Raw genomic sequence first — 6,065 nt, 5'->3', positions numbered from 1 at the left:
GTAATTGATTTTTATTCTGTGAGCATGTCAAAGTAAGAGGAAAGTTAGTGCTTGTACTAAGATTATCTTCTTGTTGATAAACTAAATGAACCATCAAAGCTCACACCAAATTTTTCTATCAGATTAAACTAGTGACAGCCTGTGGCTTTCTTTAGAGCTCGCCACAAACTAGGGTAAGGTAAGTGTCTTAGCATATTTTAATGCTGTTGCTTACTAAAGGTTTTAACCACGCACACACATGCGCACACACACGCTTTCTTATGCAATCTCTGTTGGCATCTGTGCTTTTCAGTTCGCCTTCTGTAGGAAGTAGAAGTCATATGTTGTCTTTATTGTAGTAAAATTATGCAGATAGAGTTCCATATATTGTATTTGTTTCAATAGTAAATCTTTTTAGAGCATATAGAATGCAGAGATTTTTTTTTCCATTAAAATAAATGGGTATTGGTGGTTAAAACTGCTGGACAATAGCTTTTCTCTGGTTTCTATGTTGTGTCGACTGTTGCTGATGCTGAGTCTTGTCTTTGTGCAAGTTCACATTTTTGCCTGGCCCTTTGGGCTCCCCCCATACACCTCCTGTTAGGTGAGTGAGTCTATAAAGCCAGAAGCGCCTGCTCACTGCCTGCGCCAGGCACTCGTCTTACCCACCATGATGAGCGATTTGAGCGTTTCACAGTCGGCTGTGAAGATGACGGCTTCCTTACAGAGAAGCCAAGATCATCCTCAGTTTGATGACTGCATGGCGCGTAGTCACAACCATCCTCCCGGGACATGGGTACTTTTTCTCTCCAACAATTCCTGTTGCTCAGTCAGGAGATGCCACGCCCTGAATGTGACATAATGGTCCTCCGCAAGCGCACGGAGCAGGCTCGGGGACAGGGGATCCAAGCCTGCACGTTTACACTCTTATGGCTTTATGGCACACATCGTCCTGTCTCCCTTGTCGACCTCGCTCCCCTCCTCCCACAAGGCAGGGCGAGAATGGTCACCCTGGAACAAACCGAGGACCATCCTCGATGGCTCGGGGCTCGGCAGCCTGACCCACAGGCTAACTAACTGATAATCCAAAAGCTCACTCACCTCTATGAACCTGGGCCATCCCTAGGGAGAAAAACAGATGTCAAGTGACCCATTCACTCAGGTAACCAGGTGAAGACCCCTCCTTTTCTCTCAAGCCAGTAGGCTCTCCTGTGCTTCACAAATGCATATTTTTTTCCTCTTGAAAAAGAGAAATCAAGCCAGTGGATTAATTTAGCTTAGAACACAGAAAAATAGGAGTAAAACACACACTTCATTAACAAGTAGAATATGTCTTAATTTCCCCCTATTTAAGTTTGCTCCCTGTCCCCAGAGTTCTTATCAGGGCAGAGATATTTCTACATGGTGTTCTTTTTAATCTTTCACACACACACACACACACACACACACGCACACACACACAGAGTGATTCTGAGAAGCCACAGTGGTAGCATTTTCTGAATTATAGGATGTTTTTAAGTTGCTAGAATGCATTTACCTTGTTACTGAAAGCAAAAGTATAATCAAAACATTCTGTCATCATTGTCAATGCATTTTATTTTAGTCCAAGGTCTTGAAAAAAGAAGAGGTCAAGTAAGAGCCAGAAATCGCTTTTCCCAAGGACTGAGTGCAAGACTGAGAATTTTATTTCCATTGACTGAACCGTCACACCTTCGCTTTTTATTAACACATCAACCGCCTTAGTTCGTTAAAAATCACATTTCCCCTTTCTGCATATGATAAAGTATTTCAGATAATTTGTTTTCACAAGAACATGCAAACATTTTCTACTTTTGATCAAAGTTACCTTAATGTTGCCAGTTCTCTCCAAATGAACATCATTGCAGGTGGAGGTCCCTGCCGCGACTTGCGGCCAACACCTGCAAATCTGAACATCATAACAAAACAACTTCAGCTAAACCTCACGTAGGTGGCAAATAAGACTTTGATTCTTAAAGAACATTTTTAGAAATTTTGATAACTTATCCTAGAATTTCAAAATGTCATTTTTAACCTTCTGTTAAATGAAATAACCATCTATATCAAAACCTTGAAATAGATAAGATTGCATTTTATCCAAAATAAATATATTGGGTCTTGATCTTAAGATGTGGCAACTAAAAAAATGATTAACAAGGCTATGCTTGATGCTGGGTTTAGTGCCATTGTACCAGTACACAAACGATCCAGGTGATTCTGAAGAAAAGAGCCTATAGCTCTCCTGGCGTGTAGGAACAAGGCACAGAAATGCAATTAATGATGATGATGATGATGATGATGATGACAGTTTACATTTATTAATTGTTTATTATGGTGCCCACACCGTGCAAAATCCTTTATACCTATTAACTCATTGAATCCTTATAACAGCCTTATGAAGAAAGTACTGCTTTCTTCTCCAACTTCCAGAAAAAGGAATCTGGGGCTCAGGCAAATCAAACGGCTTGCCCAAGGTAAGTGGCCCTGAGAACCGGAACCCGGGGCCCACGTCTTCCCCACTACAGCACAGTGCCGCTGCCAACTCTGCAGCCAAAACAGGCAAAATGCCTGCTTCAGACCAGGAAACTCTCCTCTGAACCCCCAATTAGCGTGACCACCTAAACAGAACTTCTACGTGTTCTTAATTCTAAGAACATTCTGTTAAGAGCTGTTAACACTGTTCTAAATTAACATTGGAACCTTAGAAATCTTTCCTGTACAAGATATTATAATTTTCTTAACTATTTTCTCCCCTCCCTCCTGTGGCTTGTGAGCAGGTACATGAGGGGCCTCTACCAGACTAATTAGACATCTCAGCTGGCCAAAAGAAAGTTCATGCCCTCCCAAGGACCAGTCACAGCCAAGCCAAGTGAGGGGAGGGAAAGCTGAGAGAGCACGTGGGGGAGAGGGATTCAAGAGCATGTACTGTGCTTGACTGTACACAAATTCTAAAGCATCTTTGAGCAGTTTCTGATTCTGTAAATGCAGCACATTAATCTATCCACGTGTAGTTGACTTAAGCATGAATCAACAGGTGAATCACACCAAGAGAACGGTGAGCACTGAGAAAGAACGAAGCACCTATCCTATTTAACTGCTATATAATAACAAGAACAAGAACAATAATCTAATAATACGGCTACACCTTTCACAAAGATGATGCATCCCATCTTCTTTTCTGGCTGTTGCGATTCGTCTCATAATCTGATGATAAGATGTTTCTATAATTGTTCATCTAAAGCAATTAACAATTCTTGTGCTATGTAAAATGTGTTACTCTTATCATATTTCCTATCGCTCATGGATTAGCCCACTACTGAAAAAATTCTATAGCATCGACTGTGTTTATATAAAAGCTATACAAAATACGTACAGGCAGGAAGAATGGCAGGAAAGAATTGTGTAAACAAGGATTTCAGGTAAGGTCTTTAATTCTCTAAATTAAGTCTATAATTTAAGCAGAAACAATTTAGATAGTCATCAAATGCAGTAAACAGAAAGCATCTTCCTGTCAGTCATGCTACGTCACTGTCATAGTGTTAACGGTTGGAGGGTGCTGAGCTTGATACGCCTTCGCGCCCTGTTACCCGGCTCCCGACTGCCCGCTGAGAAGCCGCGGGTGCAGTGAGACTGCAGTCGTTTTCACTCTGAAGCTCTGAGCCTTTGAGAAAGTAGCTCAGAGAAGCACTATTAGTATATTCTGAAATTTTCCATATTCTGCTACTTTTTTTAAAGATTTTTCTTTAGAAAGTAATAAAGTCATTTTTTATCCACTCAGATTATTAAAGAGTTGAAAATGAAGGCTATGTGAAAAAAATTAGGTGTTGTCATGCACATATCAACACTGTTATGGTATTAAATATTAACGCCAAGATAAAGTATTATTACCCCAAGATAAAATTATTCAGAAATTTTAAATAAATTTTTCCATAAACATGCAAAAGGGATAAAAGTTTGTCATTTAAAAATACTTAATTCATGCAGATGCAGTTTCTTTGAGCCCTAGTTGCTGAATTGCTTAAAGTTCCTGAGCTGTAAATTAACAATTGATTTATTCTGTAGTTGCAAAGAAATTTGTAACTTGTTTGTACAATATTCAAATAAAGGTTATGTCGGATCTTTAATGTGTGTACTTGGTCTTAGACCAGCTTTAGTACAGTTTAAATACAGTGACAGAGCAAAGGGATTTTCTTTTTCAAATGGTGCTCTAGTTGGCCTATAAAGTCTGAACACCAAGACTAAAACCAAGTGCCGCCTGCCTAATGATTATCTCTTTTCCTTTTTTTCTTTCCTAACAGTCAAATCACTCTGATTTACCAAAAAAGAGCAGACAGATGACAGATCAGATTATACAAATAGGTTGACGATTGATTGGTTGATAATAGCTAGATAGATTGATGATAGATAAGTAGATTGACTGATGATAGATTGATGATTAATAGATTGATAATAAATAGATTATAGATGATTGATTGATGATAATGATTGATAGGCAGATGATTGATTAATGATAGATGATAGGTAGGTAATTGATGATAGATTGGATAATAGATAAATTGATGATAGACTGATAGATGATAGGTAGATAGATAGATACATAGACAGATAGGACAGACAGTGAGATTACTTTAGTGAGATCCTTAACAAATGGAAGGGAAGGGTGCTAATACAGTCACACCTCAGTACATGTTGGCTTCAGAACCCATCAAACCCTGTTCTTGTTGCATTCTGATGCGAAAGTAACGTCTCAGTGATCGGTGCTAGCTCTGGACTCGTCGCACTTGCTAGATCTTGTATGAGTCACAATGACACCCGGCAAGAGAAAATGCTTCAGTACTCTTTGCTTGTTCGGCACTCACCAGTTTCGGCACTTGCCTCGCATTCTGGAACGAATTAATGACATGTACTAAGGTGCCACTGTATTTAATAAGTGCTTCCTATGGGCCAGATGTTTTACATATTTATATCATGGGTTTGAAGAGATTGGAAAAGTTTAAAATGTCCTCTAAGGGCTGGGAGTGAGCTCAGCCCAGGCCACTGGACGGATGAGGCGCCCTGTCCTGAAACTGCTGTTGCGCCCCAGCAGCAGGTGTGTGACTCTCAGCAGCAGCACTCAGCAACCTGGGAGAAAACCAGGGGAACCGCGGCTCCGAACCGAGTTGGGTGATAGCAGAGCTGATGAAGGTGCAACCAGGGAAAGGACGAATTAAAAGTTCTCTAAGGCCCTGCGAGGACCATCCCTTCTCTGTGTATGCAAGGCAGACACACACATCTCTAGACGCTGTTCGTTACCACCGTCCTTAGCGGAGATCTGGGAAAGGAGGGGTGTGGAGAGAACAGCCCAGCTTGAACCAAAGAACAATTATAAAAGTACCACACTTAGCTCATGTAAAACCAAACGATCCTGAAAGGGAAAAAGAGAATTACTTCAGTTACACCATTAGTCTAGGAAGAGCTATTTTAAAAAAAATTGCTAAGAGAAGATAAGACTGCTATGACACTTAAAGGTTTAAAATGAGGGTTGTTCAAAACCAAAGTTTTAAAGGTTAATTACTAGTGCCTTACACATGATACAGTAGTTTTGTTAATGGAACAATATTCAGTTAGGTTCACTGTGTCAACCCTACAAAGTATATCAGCCATGACTATAAATTAGTGAAGCTTTTGCATACAGCAGCTGTTTAAAAGAACTTGGTCTCCATGCAGAGAGAATGTACTGTCTTTCTAAGTGCCAAAAGAAAGGTGTCCACCAAAAAGTGTCATTTACCTGCTGTTTATGTAAAGAAAATTTCAATTTGGATAAAAAGCTTTCAAGTCTCCTGCCAGAAAAACACACACACACACACACACACACACACACACACACACACCCCTCCATCCTCTTAGTGCTAATTCATGTTCGATGCTGCTCACAGCCTTAAGCCAGATGTGGCTAGAATTCTGGATGTGGGTTGCCCGTCTTCTCTGCTAGGTATGGTAGCTCCAGTGTTTGGGGTCCAAAGTGAAAAGGCCTGAAATCCCACTCAGTATTGACTACTTACTAGCGAAATGATCCTGGAGCTTCAATC

This window comes from Pteronotus mesoamericanus, unplaced genomic scaffold (genome assembly GCF_021234165.1).
Source record: "Pteronotus mesoamericanus isolate MK-2021 breed Mesoamerican mustached bat unplaced genomic scaffold, CSHL_Meso_final contig_52, whole genome shotgun sequence".
In the NCBI taxonomy this organism is placed as follows: domain Eukaryota; kingdom Metazoa; phylum Chordata; class Mammalia; order Chiroptera; family Mormoopidae; genus Pteronotus; species Pteronotus mesoamericanus.
Note: the sequence above shows the minus strand (reverse complement) of the source record.